The 18,610-nt window shown below is 39.2% G+C and overlaps 1 protein-coding gene and 1 long non-coding RNA gene across 2 annotated transcripts in view; one reads left to right on the plus strand and one right to left on the minus strand.

Annotated features, from left to right (window-relative positions):
- Positions 1–18,610, plus strand: part of LOC142339410 (methylenetetrahydrofolate reductase (NADPH)-like) — a 177,246-nt gene that overhangs the window by 42,552 nt on the left and 116,084 nt on the right. The gene's annotated exons all lie outside the window — the stretch shown is intronic.
- Positions 2,696–4,669, minus strand: LOC142340028 (uncharacterized). The gene is made up of 2 exons (XR_012759045.1): positions 4,403–4,669; positions 2,696–3,593 (listed from the first exon to the last, which is right to left on the minus strand). It is a non-coding gene; the product is annotated as an uncharacterized LOC142340028 (long non-coding RNA).

Below are 18,610 nucleotides of genomic sequence, written 5' to 3' on the forward strand. Positions count from 1 at the left end.
CTACTGAAACACGTCAACTAGAATGTCCTACGACTGCGAAAATCAGATGCACGCAAAAATCAACTAAATTTTTCGAGAAAACCTTGTCGAAGCCGTTAATATCATAATCTAATCACTAAGAATTTCCTATATAATTAATTTCGCCTTCTTTTACTCCATTAGTATGATATGTTACTTGTTATTAAGGTGGTAATGTGACAAGAAAGTAAAAAGAACCTCAAAAACTCGAAAATCGAAACTCTACAAAGTTACTAAAATTCAAAGTTGAAAAAAAAACTTTTGGTATATAAAAACGCAATGAACGCTACCTAATTCACTTGAAAAAGATGCGAAACCTCTCTCTCTCACTCTGCTTATACTGCTCTGCAGGGTGACAAAAATAAGGTAAATGTTTTTTTTCGAAAACAAATTTTTGAAAAAGTTTAACTACCGTAGTATTTCTATTAAAAAATAATTACATTAATTTACTTGTAGCTGTCTGAGAAGCCAGTTTGACTTTTCATCAGTCAGATTAAGTCAAAGACAACAAAATAACAACGAACACAGGCACAAATCAAAATTTCAAACAATTTTACGCAAATATATTGTTGAAGCCAAACGTAATGATAGGTTTTTCGCTGAAATTACAGAATATGTTCAATGACTCTTATTCGCACGAAAATTTGATCTATTAAAATTGATTTTCGATTTTCATCTTTCTGAATTAGCATAAAAAAAGGCAAAATATTTTCAAAGGAAGACAGCGCCCCATAAAGTTTTGGATTTTAAAAATCCACGAAATGCTGAGTTTTCAAAAAATTTAACTAAAAAGAGTTAGTTCAAACAATTCAGCAACTCTTTCTAACCTTGAAACGTGAAGTCAAAACAGTTTTGTTAACAATTTTATCATACTCTTAGCAAAATTTCACCAAAAATTACGAAAAATGTGAACAAAACAACGCAGGTCATGCTAACGTTCACGAAACTTTAAACCTTCTTAACTCCCGAGAAAAAGGGAATTTCGAAAAAAGAAATCGTTTTAATTTGATATTCTACGCTTGACAAAGTTACAAATTATACCACTCACAACTCTGTACGATGAATATTTCGATCGGCGAAAATTGACTGGACTGAAAAACCAGTTGAGCTTAGTTCCTCCCCCACTGAACGATTAATATTACTCACGAGAATGAGTTGCACTTGCGTAAAAATTGCTTTGAAGAAAATAAATTAGAAAAAATAAATTTAGAACAGGTATGTATCGAAAGTTAAGGCATAAATTAATTAAATAATTCGCTATGCTCGATTTAGTCAAGGTTCCTGCGCTTGAAGTTATACAGAAATCCATGGAAGAAATGCTCAACTAGAAGACAAACCTGCAATGTGGACAGTAATATTGAGACCAAGTTTGGTTTTGTTTTGAAATTACTAACAGCATTGCTTACAAAAATTTTTATATTTTTGGGTCCTGGTATCTATTTTCTGCAAATTTTTTATGACCGTTTTTTTAAGAAGTGGGAGGACGAAGTGGTTTTTTTTGACGTGGGAGGAACCTTTACTGGCGACATCGTAGCGTTTTGTTCCCTGTTTACAATTTCCCGCCAAGTCAATTTCTAGATGAAAAAAATGCAAAAATTTCATCCCATCTGCTCAACCAGTGACTATAGAATTTTTTGTTTTTCGATTTTCTCTAATGAGCTCCAGAAATGGTTATTGGTTGGTAATCTTTAAAACTTGTTATTTACTCATTATCGACAAATAGCAAATCACAAAAAAATACATAGCTTGCATAAGTTTTCAGTTGCTTTCGAACGAAGTTGGAGGCAATTGTTGTAAACGTGCTTGTTTTTTATACAAATTTTTGCTTGACTGTCTTGTTCTAGATCTTTTCGATATCGCTTCTCGAGTGACTTTTGCACTCTTGACTTTTTGATTTGTGGCGGACCTGAATTGCTCTAATTCAAGAAATTAGGTCTGTTGCTAAGACAAAAGGCATTTCAAGAAAAACTAGCGCAAGAGCCGGATAGCCGAGTGGATGATGCGTTAGTCTGAGGGGAGGAGTGGATTGGAACCCCTGCTTGATCGGAGAATTTTTCACCCATGAAGCATTATCTAGGCTACAGCCCCCCTGAAGTAAATTGCCCCGGCTGTCGTTCGAAAGCAATTTCTCCGACGTTAGTCAGTATTTGTTTTTTAACGAAAAACGACCTCTAATCTTTCTACAAAAAGTTCTGAATACCTCATCTCTTTTTGAGCTGAGCCAACTTAGCCAACAACTTCTACATCCTATCTCAGTCAATTGCTTGTGAAAATTTTCCCTGCCTTATTAGATCGCATGTTAATCGTCGCTTCGTTGTCTGCTACTCAGCACAATGTTATTATGCTTTTTTTTATTTTGCTACTTCGACTATCAAAACTTACTTTGTTCTTCCTACTTTCCCATTTCGTGCGCGGTGACTTCAAAAAATTGATGTTGTAATGAAGCATCGAATAATGGCCTTAAATCAAACCACGACTGATATTAATTTTGATAATTCTCCTCTTTTTCTTGTTGTTCTTTTATAATATTTGCCGGTGTCTTTGTTAAGCACTAAGCTATTAGAAGACTGAGTTATCGGTGCATTTACCTTTCTAATGAGGGCTTTTTATTGAGGTTTTTGCTAAAGGCTTTTCCTAGCTAAATTCCGGTAAAAACGTTCTGTTTTCCGCATAAATATTGTTTAAAGAAGTTTATTGAAGCAATTGAACTGCAGCAGACAGGGATGAATAATGAATAGGTATTTCAGAAACATGCTGTAAATGTTTTTACACAACATTTTTTAATCAATCAAATTTGAGAATTGTCATGTTACGGTTTGTTAGAAATAGCGGAGGCGATGAGTCTCAAACCTTTTATCTTGTGATTGTTGGAAAGGTAGCTTAGTGCACTGCGCCAAGTGGGTTTTTAGAGAAAATCCAAGGCAAGGGATAAAGTGGGGATTGTGTTATATCAATGGAAAAGCAACTTTTTTCTTTTGTACTAATTTTTATTTCGAGTATTCCAGTCCAGCAATTTTGACGATGATTTGCTTGTTTCTTGTTGTCTGTCTGAATGCTGTGGTCTCTTTTGATGACTGTGAGGAGGTACAGCTTGTGAGTGCCACTGCTTTATGGTGTCCGATGAATACAACGCTTCGTGTTGGCGATTTAGATGTCAGTTTCTGCCATTCCGAAGCCACATCTGCCTTGTTGAAATTGTTGAAAGTGCAAGGTTTCCTCGTTTGTCAATGCTGCCCGTGTTGTTTGTAGCAGGCATTAGAAAAATGCAATGCATGTAGAAAAATAAGGTAGATTTGGAGTAGAAAACTAGATTAAAATGAATCATAATTTTGTCTGGTCAGATTGAGCCCCGTAGCAGCGTGTGTTTATCGCCGCAAAACTTCCCGTTTATGTTGACCGTCAGGGCTCCTTATGAGAACGACCACACGGCTCACTAACAGGGCCAGATTCTGAGGCTCTTCCGATGCCGGGTTTTCTGCTGTGAAACAATTGAAGTAAAGGGGGGTTATTCAATTTGCTTATCCGTAGAAGTAATTCTAGTTGGTGATTGATGCTGAATACTGCGGCGGGTCTGACTGGAATAGAACAAGCATGGTGCAGAGAGTTATGTTTAATTGCTCTCAAACGAAGTTTGTAGCAATTATATTAGTCCTGTCGGTCTTTTTTTTAATGCGATTTTTCGCTTGACCAATTTTTCGTCTGACGCTTTTGACTTTTCGTCCTCAAAAACGGGATAAACAGGTAGCGCCCAGCGGGCATTATGTGCTCTTAGAGCCTTTCAGGTCTGTTTCAGCTCAAACTGTCTTGGAGACTTATACTTATACTTATGGTGTGATGGGCGGTTCTTAGAGGTTGACACCCCCCCCCTTTGTTGACCCCCCACCCCCACTATTGGCTCCACCCCCCCCCACCGCGCTTTTGCCCCCCCCCCCACCCAGTGCTGCCCCCATCAGCCCCCGGTGCACCCCCCCCCCCCCCCCCCCCCCCCCGTGGCTAGCTACTGACCAAGCCAACCGCTCGCCGGTCGTTTGAGAGCAATTCGCCCGACGTTAGTCGGTTATGTTTAGATTATTTTGTTCTGCCTTGATGTGGGTTGGTGAGGACAATGGTGATTTGCAATCCGTTAGTTGAGTATTTGGTTTTTTTCATTTGTAAATTGAATTAGCAGTTTTGGGGGAATTTTAATGGAACGGGATTATTTGAAGTAATGATGCCATTTGAAAGTGAAAAAATTAATCGAATAGGAAAAAGTAAAAAAAAATTATGGCTTTGGGCTGGAGTTCAGCGATTGAGTTGTAGGGAAATTAAGTGGAGAATGGCGTGGAGATCTTTTGATCGGTGTTCAGTGTTGTTTTGTGGATTCGGTAGTTCTTGTACAACTTACTGTTTTGTAAGGTGGCTCCGTTTGATGCCAGTCGAGGGGCCTTCCCTGTGGAACAAAGAGAAGGGAGATTTCGCTATTTCTTGTTCTTTTATTGGACGCTATGATGGTGCTTTTAACTACAAAGCTATTAGAAAACTGAAGTATCGGTGCATTTAACTTTCTAATAATGGCTTTTCAAAGAGGTTTTTGCTGAGTGCTATTCTGAGCGCACGTGCGGTAAAAACGTTCTGTTTTCTGCAAAAAGGTTTCTTATAACTTTATTGAAGGAAATGAACTGCAGAAGGCAAGGATGAATACTAAATAGTATATATGACGATGCTGAATTTTGATTGGTTGAAAAAGACTTTTGTAAATTTATACAGCACGCATTTATTATCTTGAAATTCATACAGACGATTCTGCTCAGTACAGTTCAGTTGCTTACAAAATTACTTGAATTGAAAACTTGTAGCAGAAAAAGAGCGTTTTTACCGAACCCGCGCCCCGAATAGCACTTAGCAAAAACTTGCAATTAAAAGCCTTTATTAGAAAGGATACTGCAACGATAACTCTGTCTTCATACAATATAGCACTTGGCACTAGCACCTACATAGCCGCCTCTAAAAAGATAAAAAAGGAAGAAGCAAACTAAGAAGAGAGTTATCATAGTATATATCAGAGACATGCTATAAGTATTTTTACACATTCCTCAAGCAATCAAATTTTAGCATTTTCATATTAATCAACCACGTGCATTTACAATTTTTGCACTTTGGGAAAAATCCATGTTTCCAGAGGTTTTTGATTAATTCAACTTTTCAATGCTGCTAAAAAAACAGCCAGAACGCAATCTTCGTATTGTGTTTTTCTTTCATAACTTGCTGTTAACTCGGTGTGTTTTAGTTTTTCTATCACGAAAAGTAAGTCAAAAACTTGCAGCGAAGAACAAAAAAACCAACCAAATAGCCTAAACTGCAAACTCTGTGACACAGCTAAATTGGAGAAGCGCACAAATTGCTCTTTCCACAGAAACACCTCAACAACGAACTGACTAAAAGAAAATGGCAGATCCAAGTCCGCCTCACGTACATCTGAAAAGGTTCTCATGACTACCAAACGAAAACTTGCCTGAATTTGAAGGACTACTGAGAGCAAGCATTGCCGTATCTAGAATTCCTGAAGCGAATCACCAACGTGCACGATATCTTCACCTGCACTTAGCCGGTAATGCACTCAACTATTACCTTCGACTCGCCAAGAACACACGAAACGACCTAGACGATTTGCTTGAAACTGAGCTCGATCTGCAATCGAGAAGGTTTGATCCAGTGAAAGAACAACCAGATGACTTCCTCACAGATCTGCAACGCCTCGCCAACCTCGCAATGGTGGACGATCCTGCAGCTCACATCGACCGCACTGACGAAAGAACAAGACGAATAAGAGAACAATTCATTCAAGGCATGCCCTTCAAGTACAAGAAAGTGTTGCTGAAAGAGAATGACAACATCACTGTGAACGAACTATGCGCTATCATCAAACGACGAGTCAGAATTGATCAGATAAACCCCGAACCACAATACACCACGTCATTCAATACACTAAACGCATCAGGAAACCCTGCTGTGGCTCAAGCCATAGAAAGCATAATGGCGGCAGGAATAGCATCAATGCAAGTAGCACAGCCACCGCATCAGCGTGGAGAGTACTCGGTACCCTAGCTACAGAAGAGGAAATTACTACAGAGGCTACAACTACAACAGACAAACACACCAGTATAATGGAAACCAAAATGGCCGAGGATACAGTAACAACTACAACAGCAGAGGACGTAACCGTGGAAGCTTTCAGAGAGGTCGAGGAAATTATTCGAGAGGAAGGTCAAACTTCCAACGAAACGACCGAAGTAATGGACGTACCGAAAGATCTCCTACACCAACGAGAACATTTTGCAGAACATGTGCTAGCAATGAGCACACTGCCCGAGATTGTCCAGAACGTCAACCAGCATATCGCGATGGAAACATGCCATTCAATCAGCAATCAAAGAACTAACTAACCTGCATGTTTTTCTACAACATATACCCGATAGCATGACAAACTATAGCGAAAATGTATTTATAATACCTCTGCAGTTCGAAACATTAATAATGAAAGCAGTAGCAGACACTGAAGCATTCAGCAGCGCCATGTCAAAGAAATATTTTGATAAAATAAGCAGAAACCTCTACCAAAAACCAGAAAAAATAAATCCTCCTGAAATAAACGTTTCTACAGCTTTCCTACACCAATCACCCATTTTATTTACAGTCCAACTGACATTCAAAATTGGCCAATTACATTTTCAGGAACAGTTCATGGTGTTTGAAACACTTTCCGCTATCCTTCTTGGTTTTCCCTTCTTTGACAAAAATGAGATTATTATTGATGCCCACAACAGACTACTCCAAACACCAGAATTTACTTTTCAGCTAAATCTAATGCACATAAAAGGCAACAACAAACAAAAACGTCTCAACAGCCGGAAAAAAATCATGCTCAAAACCAAAACAACCTATACGCTCTCACCTGGGGAACAAAAATCCCTGGAACTAATCCGATCGGAGGAAACTGATGCACAAGAACAAATTGGACTCGTAGAGTCTACTGTCAAATTTGAAAAACTGGGCCTTGGTCTTACAAGCACGCTTGACAAACTTACAAAAAACAAAACTACCACCCTACTTGTGATCATTACAACAGAAGTTCCACTTCACATTAGACAAGATTCTCCAGTAGCAACATTCGAAATCATCACACCAGAGCAAGCACGCTACCTGATACCACTTGAGCCAAAACTTTTCCCATCAAGCGACTCAAAGAAAACAAAGCAAATCTATAGAGAGAACAGCAAAAGGCGAAATAAATCATATAACAATAAAACACGAAAACGGGTTCTGGTTTCCGACCTCAGAAACCAATCCCGACACATCCAAGATTAGTGCAGTTGAAAAACGCATATATGACGAACTTGTTAAATTTTAAAATCTTGAAGCAATTCAACCACTCTCGAAAAACGAAGACAGGAAAACTTTTCTTAACGCATTCAAATGGAGCGACAGCGTACTCTCTGACAAAGATAAAGAAAGAACATAACAGCTTCTAGTCGAATTCAATGACATATTCACAAGGCACCGCCTTGACATTGACTACACTCACAAATTCTCAGTCAAATTAACACCAGACACAAACAGACCTGTATACTCAAAAACTCAAAGAATTTCAATCCATCTCAAAGACGATTTGCTTGTTGAACTAGCCCTTCTCCAGTACTACGGAGTCATAACAACGCTCCCATTCAGCCGCTATTCATCTCCAATATTTGCAAAACGGAAGCCAAACGGGAAGCTCAGAATATTAGTAGATCTCAGAAAAATAAAACATCTCATTAGAAACGACTACAACAATAACAACTTCCCGATAGCTACAATAGCAGATGCGGGCACCCACTTAGAAGCCGACAAGAAACTCTTTTGCAAAATGGATGGCAGCCACGGCTAGTTCTCTGTACCAATGGCAGATGAACAATCCGTACAGTTACTGGCCTTCAACTTCCCATTGAGAACATATGCTTTTCAAAGACTGGCCCAAGGACTAAGCAGAAGTGTCAGCGCCTTTAGCTCATTCATGCGTCAAAACCTGGACCCCGTGATAACAGCGGATAAATGCTTTCAATACGTCGACGACATTGGCATTGGAGCACATGACACAAACGACATGTTGGAAAAACTTCGAGCAGTCTTTACATGCATCCGAGAATCAGGAATGAAACTCGCAGCAGACAAATGCGCATCTGGACTCAGAGAAATACAATTCCTTGGTAATATACTAACCTCTGAGGGTCTCACAGCAATTAAACAGAAGATTAGAACTTTTCTGAAAACTTTCAGAATGCCGCGAAACCCAAAACAAGTCAAACGAATGATCGGATTTTTTCAATTTTACAAAGCCTTTATCCCTGAACTTGCTGAAAAACTTTTACCGTTCTATCGTCTACTTAAGAAAGACACCAATTTCGTGATAGAAGAAGAACACCAAGTTATGCTGGAAAAGCTCACAAATGATCTAAAAACAGCCTGTGACCTTTCACTCAGATTACCCAAAGTTGACCAGCAATATGTAATAATGGCCGACGCATCCTTTTACGCAGCCGGATACGTACTCATGATAGAAGACTACACAACAAATGATGATAATCAGGAACTGAAAACTTATGCACCCGTCAGTTTTGGATCTAGAATTTTCCACCCAAACCAACTCAAACTTTCGATATATGCGAAAGAATTCCTCGCAGTTCACTTTGCCCTAGACACCTTTGCAAATATTATATGGGAATGTAAAAAACCAATTCTCATTTTGACAGACAACAGATCAGTAACCAGGTTCTTACAAAAAAAATTATACCGCCAACACTTTGGAATGCTCTCGATCATGTACTCAGCTTCGACATCATACTGGGACACATACCCGGAAAAGCCAATTTAGCAGCGGATTATCTGTCGAGAATACACATAAACCCGAAAGAGAAGCTCGAGCTACGCATGAACTCACGCATACCGATGCACGAAATCGAAATCAACACAGCAGCAGATACATCTGACAATTCAATCAGTTATCTGAGCAGCTCAGAAAATGACGATACTCCCAAAATTATGAGAACATACTTACTTGAGAGAAAACAAACCAGCGGAGAAGATCCTATGAATGTTCGAGCTGACGTTCAACTGCAAATTCTTGCACTTGCAACGGAACATAAACGCCATGCATGAACAAAACCCATTGGATGAATTCATTACTCATGGGCACGGACCTTTAGACCTGCGTGCCGAACAACAACAAGACAAAGATATCAAACGGGTACTGCTCTGGTTTGAGAGAGGTTCACCGACTACAGGACAATATCTATCCAGTGACCTAAAAAAAGTATCCCAAGCAGTTCCCAAGACTATCGATAACAGAAGGCGTCCTTCATCTATAACCACACTGGAAACCAATTTATTAAACAATATTGCGTCCCGTCGCACTTACAGAAGGAAGTGCTCTACGGAATTTATAACAGTGTTTGGAGTGGGCACAAAGGAGTCTCACTGACAATAGCAGAATTCAGAAAACAATTTAACTTCCCGAACTTCACTGAACGCCTAACAGAATTCATCAGAAACTGTCTCACGTGCTTGCAAACAAAACCAGCACCAACGTCTGCATTGAAACCTCCATTACAACCACTTTCGTCTCTGCAAAACTTCCCAGCAGAACTTTTACTAATAGATCTGGTGGGAAAGATGCACCCTTCTCTCTACACGTACATTCTCTCAGGTATTGACGTGTTCTCGAAGTTCCTTTTCGCCACACCTCTTATGAAAGGCGACGCAGACATCGTAGCACGAGCCCTTGTCTCAATTTTCCTGAGACACTCCTACATTCCCTCAAGAATCATATGTTACCTTGGAACTGCGTTCACATCCGAATTAATGAGCGAACTAGCAAACCTATTGGAGGTAGAGCTCAAACAGTGCACACTGAAACATGCGCAAACCATTGGCTTACTTGAAAGAAACCACGCACCGCTCAAACAAATCTTGAGAATTAACGAAAACCAAACTTCCTCGGACTGGCATAGATACGTTGACATTGCAGTATTCATACACAACACAACAATTGCACCAGCTCTTGGGTGTACGCCATCTGACTTTCTTCACGGCAGAACACCGATAAATCCCTTGGACCTCAGATTTCAAAACACAAAATTATGGGAGTCTCACCCAAAATACGACTGCATTAAAGAGCTACAAGACAAAACTACGGAGCTTTTCTCCAGCGTAAAAGACAACCTTATCTCGTCTTATCTGAAATAGAAAAAGAACTATGACAGAAAAGCCAACGCCACACCACTAAAACCCAAATCATACTGCCGGATCCTTTACCCAAAAAGCACAACACAAGTAGCAGTGATGAATAAACAGCAAAGCAGGTGGATACCATTAAACAGAGTAGAAAAAGTGTTCACGAATGCAAACTGCATTGTACGCAAAACCAACTCAAATTACACGCAATGTATCCATCGAATGAGACTTCGACCTGTGAAACCTCAATATCAAGTAGAAGACCTCGAACATGTAGACCCCGAAAACTTTGAAGCAGATCCCACCATACCAGGAGAGAGAGAACCACAGCTGTTCGACAACCGAGTCAGGCACCACATTAACGAAGACAACATGCAGCTACCCATAACAACACCAGATGTCCAGTCAGTTTCTTTCAACTCAAACATCCAAACAGCTAATTTTTCTTCTGAAGACCCGCCAATACAATTTAATGATATGAGACACGACCCGACGTTTGACCAAGTTGCATTTTTCGTGGAAGGCTCAGTTCCAAGCGCAAACACGCAAGAAACACCAGAATCAATCGATACAGGAGACTACGTCTTCTCAAACAACTCAAACTTCTTACCGTCCGACAGTCGTTTTGGCTCAAATCGACGATTCAACCTTCGCAGAAATGATCATCTGGCATTGGCCCGAGAAAACTCGCTATATAACCTCTTGCAACCATCAGAAAAAGCAAAGGAAGAACAGGTTAAAGTAATAACTTACTTCCCACTTGACTACATCCCAGACCCAAACCTGACAATTGATACAACAGAAACTGATCACGATGAGAGCATTGCAGACTCACAAGCAACAAGCTCACAGTCGCGAAACCAGAGTCTCAATGACTCCACGTTCGATTCATCTGAAAACCTTGGCGATCTATTCGATGACGTTAATAGCCCCGTCTACACGCCCCCAATATTAGACACTACAGGCGAAACCTTATACCGGACCAACTCGATCAACGATAATTACCACAACAATACATCCTCAAGCGATGATGTCCAACAACCGAGATCCGACGAGAACAATGAGCACTCCCTTATAGGAGGCAACATTTCACAATTTGAAAATAACGAGAGCAATAGTGCTATTGCTCAACACGACAGCCCAAGAACATCTTCACCACTTCCTCAAAGAGTATCCAACAGAGAACTAGCGGACCTTGGCCCAACGCTTCAAAACAGACGAAGAATTGTTCCGCTAACACTTCACCGTCGTGAAATCAACGGAAACCTTCACCAAACTTTTGGGCTTCGATGATGACAGCCAATAGGAATTGAGCACCAATTCTCTATTATACATACACATTAGACACTTCACCAACCAATGAAAACACTCCAAAAAATCCTTATTTAAAAGAAGAAGGACACAGCTCAAATCATTTTCCACAACGTTGTACCTCAAAATCAGTCGCACAAAGACTCTAATTCAATTTCACAAACAAGCCTAGTTAGCAAAATGCTCAATATCGTACTATTTTTACTACAACTTTTACCCCTGATAAAAACGAACCAACCATCGGTGGCAACAAAAGATGGAGTATTATTCAACCTTCATCAGAAAATTCTATTGACAGAAAAATTTGTCAAAACTGAAATCCTGGTCCCCTACCCAATATATAACAAAACAGTGGAAGACAAACTGATCAACCTGACAAAAGAGATAGACAAAATGTGGACTTCAGAAAATTATGGATGCCCATTGAACTTCAAAAATATGACTGACTCGACAGAAGGCCTCCACTGGGTAGCGCAACAAACAATGATAGAAAGCCAACAGGCCCAGCACAACATTGTAAACCTCAAATTGGAAATGAACACACTACTAAGAGCAAACAGTCAAACTTCTACAACACTGCAAAGACAAACCCGCGGTGCGGCTACCGCAGCAGCTGCAGTGCTTGTAATTGGAATAGGAACAGGCGACAAACTACTATGCTTCATCAAATCAGTGTTTGGAGGATGCGACAAAAGAGTGGCTAGAAACCAGAAAAACATCAGACAAGCAATGGCTTATCTCCAATACCTAACCCATCATGTTGAACAAATAACAATCCAAAACAATGAAAAATTCTATGTTGTATCAGGTGAACTGAAAGCCATCAAAGAAGCGCAGAACGAAATAATTGAGACACAAAACAGGAACTGGGAACTTGCTGAAGGACAATTCAAGGCGTTACGACAAAACATGCACCACATGAGAAGCTGCATCCAATACTTATACGTAAGAGAACAAATCAATCAACATAGTCTCGTACTTAGCAATATTTGTCAAGCAACACTTGCTAACATCAAAACATACCGATCGGCCCTTTATACGTTTCGAATCAACATACTGAATGCCTTGACGCCTCTCATGAATCAACTATTACCAATGTCATTAGTCCCAAGGGAGCAGTTGCATAAAATTCTTACGATTGTTCATTTGCAACAAAATGGACAACAGGATCGATTATCTCTAGCCGTACCAATCCAAGAGATTCTCTCGTACTATGAAACGAAATTAGTCACACAAGTCGAAGCAATTGACGCAGGTCTGATACTTACACTTGCAATTCCAATGGCTTCCAAAAGTACAGTTATGAACGTATTGCATGCCATTCCGATCCCAATGCCGGACGGGGATACAGGTAAAGCTTTAGTTTGGCGACTTGAAGCCAAATACATGGCCGTCTCAGACGACGGAGAAGAACTAGCGTTTATCGATGAAGACGAGCTCGCAAATTGTATCGGATCCCAAAAATACGCAATATGCACCAAAGCCATTCTAACAGAACAGACTTATCAGTCCTGTATGGCTACTTTACTTTACCACGATGACGAGCTACATTCATTGCAACGCTGTCAATTGGATGTAGTAGAATTGCCGTTGACTGAAAAAGCACGCAATCTCGGCTTCGGTCGTTGGTTAATAACATTGTCCAAAGACGATTATACACATCGAAAGCGCTGGTAATGGCAGCAATCCATTGGCAAGAATTGAGCATCCTGGGTGCAGAGTGTGTATCATCACACTGAGATGTGGAAAACAGCTTAGAGGACCAAATGTTCATCTTCGCTCAGACCTCACTGCTTGTGACACAGTACCGGCAATACGGTTAGATTTTCAATTTCCAGATCCAATAAGTACACTCTTCAAACTACTGCCCCCATTGGATGAACTACCAAACTTCTCATCGAGATCTGAAGCACAAATTCAAATTCTTCAGCAAATTCAACCAGAGTTCAAACGAATGGAAACACGACGAACAAACAGCAAATCAATAGAACAAATGGCCGAACCAATTTTAGAAAGAATAAGAGCATTCAAGCCCGAACTCGAACACCGATTCGAACAGTACATACCATGGAAAATGTCTCTTCTTTTCGGATTTTTATCCTTCTTGATTAGCGTATTACTACATCTAACTTATTCGCATCTTTTACACAAATGGGCAAAACGACACCGACGTTTCCCTTTCCGAATAACACACGAATGACGGCGAATAAAAACAAAACCAGTACAAGTTGTCGCATTCAATGACTATGAATACCTACAAGAACATCCAGAACATCCCCTGCACAAATGTTCACTAGTACTACCACTCGAAATTAAAACAGTTCGAAAACCAAAACGAAGAAAACATAAATAAACCTCGCACTCCTTACACATTCCTAAGAGACTACATCAGGAGACTAAAACGTAACGAAGAACCAACTATCAAAATCGATCTTGTCAACAGGCCTGCCGCACCGAGTCAGCCAATCTATACACATATACCGGAACACCCACCGATATCCCATTACGGAGCGTACCCTCTCAGAACAATCAATACAGGAAACGTTTAAAAAAAAACCTGACCGGGACTCGAATCCTCAACTTCAGCATGAGAGTGCAGCGCGCTACCAACTGCGCTAAGTGCGATGGCCGAGTGGTCCGTAAAAACAGCTTATAAATTAAAAAAAAAGAAAAAAAAGTTAAATTTTTTTTACCCATCCCCTTTTCTCTGCCCCCTTACCCTTACCCTAGCTTACCATTACAGCCCTTTGCCCTTTCCCAAATTTTTTCCCACATTATAGAAGCACTTGGAACCCGCCGGGATTCGAACCCGGAACCCCAGCTCAACGGTCAGAGATACTAACCACTTAACTAAGTCACTTGTTAAAAGTTATTAATTACATTCACCTCTATTCTACCGCGAATTAGAAATTTTGTTAGCAGTTTAAGGAAAAATAAAAATTAAAAAAAACTGAAAAAAACATGATTTAACTACATTTTTGAAAGTCCTATATATACCAGAGACTCATTTCCCCCCTGGAAAGCACCGCGAATACTTACTTCATAATTTTGATATAAGTCGAGTATCAAACCGAAATTTTCATTACTTGAAATTATTCTTTGAGAAACCGAAAAAATAAAAAAAATACAGTACAATTCCCCTTAAACCTCCATTGAAAAAGGCGGGGATTTGCTCCCTTCCTTTTTATCCAGTGACGAATTTATGTTTGAAAAGAATTTATACTGACGCACTAAACAACGGAGCAATAAGATGCAACTCCCAAAGGAAACTTATCAATTATCTGTCAAAGCGAGAAAAGGAAGGAAATCCATTAACCCGGAAGGCGAACTGTCCATCAATCACAATGACAGCCTATAATGAAACACTAATCAACCCAACCAAGGATAATTCCCTTAATCCCAATTAATCAAAATGTCAAATTTCCCCACTTCCCCCGCAACACTATCAATCATTCAAACTACTTTCTGCCTGCTAACTACCAGCAGCACTCTTCATTGCTAACTGTTCATTCTCTAAACCTATTATAATTTCTTCGCCGATAGAAACTTAGAAATTATTTCAAACAACTTAAACAATTTTCCTACAACTAAAATTTCACCTTTTGCATTATTTCAAACATTTTATAATGAATCCAGTATATCACTTCAGAATTAAAGTTGAGCCGCGCATTAACACTACATTCAACGACCAGCCAGCTTATATTACTGAATACAGCATTGCCTTTTTTACAGATCGCGAAGCAATAATTAGTATCAACATGCAACTGGACAATATTATCAACAATATTTATTCAATTTCCTTTACCCCCCTTACAGTTAATGAGACATCAGCCGTATGGCAAACAATTCTACAATGCATACAATCGGGAAATAATTATATTAATGTGAATTTCTATCTTAACTCAGAAGGAAAACCAGTCGCAGTAGAACCATCGCAACCGACCATTTCTGAAAGTCCCGAAAGCCCTGACCCTACATCAGACCACAATTCAACTGAATTAAATTATATTCCAATTTCCCCTCCATCACCCATTCCATTCTCAGATGACTCTATGTAAATTTCCTCAAATATTTGCATTTATATTCTATTAAAAAATTTTATCTCATGTCTTATCCACCAACCCCAACTTTCACCACAATTGACCAATCAGAAGACACCATTCCTTACATCTCTCCAATTCCAACCCAATTTCCACTTTGTGCTTACTTTCTCACTGATTTTGATATAAAACTTGCAGTCTTTTCTGAATACTTCATATTCCCCTGCAATACCTTATGCTTCTGGATTAACTTCCTGGACAAAAAAATCACTTTGGAACCAGATCATCCAAATTTTCTTACCTTTTTGAATTTCTTACAAAACACCAAAGACGAATTTTTAGAAGGCGAATTTGACCTGCAATTTCTTTTTCGAAACCATATTTACTTATACTTTCCCTGATATTTCCAAATCTCAAAACCTAGCATCTCATCAATTTTAATTTTTTTAAAAAATCATGACTACAAGCATTTGGGACCAAATCCGGAACTACGTCGGCCCGGAAGACATCGCCCCAAAATTACACACCAACCACAACATCAACGTTTGCGTGAAAGTAGGAATCCAATACAGGGAATGTTTTTTCAATGAATATGTCATATTACAAAATGGAACCATCGTGATCTGGGCACACTCCCATACAGGCCTTCTCACGAAAAAATGTTCTTTCTACACAACCTGGGAATATTACACCTACGTATACCACTTCACTACTTCATTCCAAGGTACTCAACTAACCCACCAATTCTGGGATTTTTATTCAAATGGACAATGACGACCCCATTGAGTTCGACCCTGTTGGCATCCACGTATTCACTTAGACTTGCATAAATTTCTTTAATTTTGTTATCCAAAATAATTTTTTTTTAATTTTTTTCTCATGAGTCGCAATTAGTTTAATGTAGTACCATTTTATAAACACCGCAAAATATTCAAATGTAACGCCTCCTCTTCTTATTTTTAATTTCTTACCAATTTAATTTTTTTACTTCTGACCAAAAATTTTACTCGTGAGTCATAACTCGTGAGCACAATGAGCAAGCAACCCTAACATAGCAAACTATTATTACCCAAACTATTCCCAACCATTACCAACAAAAATTAACATCCCACTTTCTTATCACTTCGATGGGCACGCAATTGAAAATCAAAAAATTATTGCCTACACTACATACGACTGTGCAAAATAACGACCAAAAGACTCACGAAATATCTTTTTTTTCCAAAACAACACCAAACTAACACAGACAGGGCCCTTACCGATTGCTCAGTCTCAACAAAAAACAGTCCTTTCAACATACGTTGAAAGAGCATGGGCTTGAAATAATAAAATCTCAGAAAAAAGTTAAAAAAACCTGGCAGTATAGTTCCAACCCTAACAAAAAAAAATAATAATAATAAATTAAAGTTGAACAACTCACTTATGTCATTGAAGGATCCTTTGGAGGAAGAAACGAATACACAATATTCTCGTTATCGTCCGACTGCGTTTTCGTTTCCCGTTTCCCACCCCATCTTCTTCGATTACCTCGTTTGTTATTTGTTTTTAAAATTATACCACTATTAACGAAAATCTGCACATGCTCAGTCACATCACTAGCACCACCAGTTGACGCTTCCCTTTCTTTCGCCCAGTCTAACACTGTATTTTTATTTTTTTTTATTATAATTCGTTTCATCACCCCTTTACGCACACCATAAGCAAACGATCCCAAAGTCCGATCAACAACAACCTGATTCGATTGATCACGCGCCTCCCAGCCAGTCACCAACGACAAACCTCTTGTAAAAGTTACAACAGCATGCGCACACAACGAAGGCTGGCACAATACATTATCTTTCGTCGGAATGAAAAACCAAACATCCTTTCCCAAACCACTTGCAGAAGGACCCCTCTTAATTAAATCCATAAAATTTTGCGGAGTACCCATAACATTATTAAAATCCCTTGATGTCTGATAACTTCCACAAATCAGAAACAATTGCTCACCACACGGCGTTTTCGAAACACTGTCATTACCCCCAATTTCAACATTGCCGCCGTCCACCACTCATTCCATTGTACCATTGCATCTCTCCTTACACCAGTAAAACCATCAGGCAAAACACCACTCATCAAACCATCTACACAAAACGTCCAACCTATTGAATTACACAAACCAGCATACGACCCAACTTCTTGATACAACCTGCTATCACCATTCTCCAACTTTAATTTACTAACACAATTATACACATCGCCCTGATCTTTACAGCCCCGGAACCCTTCTACCAAACTTTCTTGTAATCCCACAAGTTTTTCATTATTTATTGCCAATGGTACTTTTGGCCAACCATTCTCTCCAATCAGTTCCCCTTTACCTTCTATATTTAACTTATTCTTTAAGGAGTTCCAACTATTAATACCCCGCCCATCGACTGTCTCCACTTCTTTCCATCCGAGACTTATTAATTTTTTCCGATCGTAGTACTGATGTTTGAACTCGTTCATTTCGGTTAGCAAATCTTGTCTGTCTCGTGTTGTTCTAAACACGATAAATCTGCTTAAAATTACAAAAAATATTAATGCTAGCCTATCAAATCCTAAATTGTTATAAGTAATTAACCAACCTTTTAGTGTCCATACTTTGATAAAATAGAATATCCCGTCTCTTCGTTATTACAATTAATATCCAATAAAATTCTTCGATAAAATATCCAACAGTCGATGAATAACGCCGCTATTAAAGTTTGACCTGTTTGCAGTAAACGTATTCTGAATAACTTGATCAATAGAGCAGTCAATCACACTGTTCTCAATTTACTTTCCTCCAAAACTTCCATTAGTGACTGTCAATTACTGCCATGCCGAGGGAATTACTTCCGAAAACTCCATTAGTGACTGTCATTTACTGCCATGCCGAGGGAATTACTTCCGAAAACTCCATTAGTGACTGTCATTTACTGCCATGCCGAGGGAATTACTTCCGAAAACTCCATTAGTGAGTGTCATTTACT

Source organism: Convolutriloba macropyga, chromosome 5, assembly GCF_964194025.1.
Source record: "Convolutriloba macropyga chromosome 5, txConMacr16.3, whole genome shotgun sequence".
Classification (NCBI taxonomy): Eukaryota; Metazoa; Xenacoelomorpha; order Acoela; family Convolutidae; genus Convolutriloba; species Convolutriloba macropyga.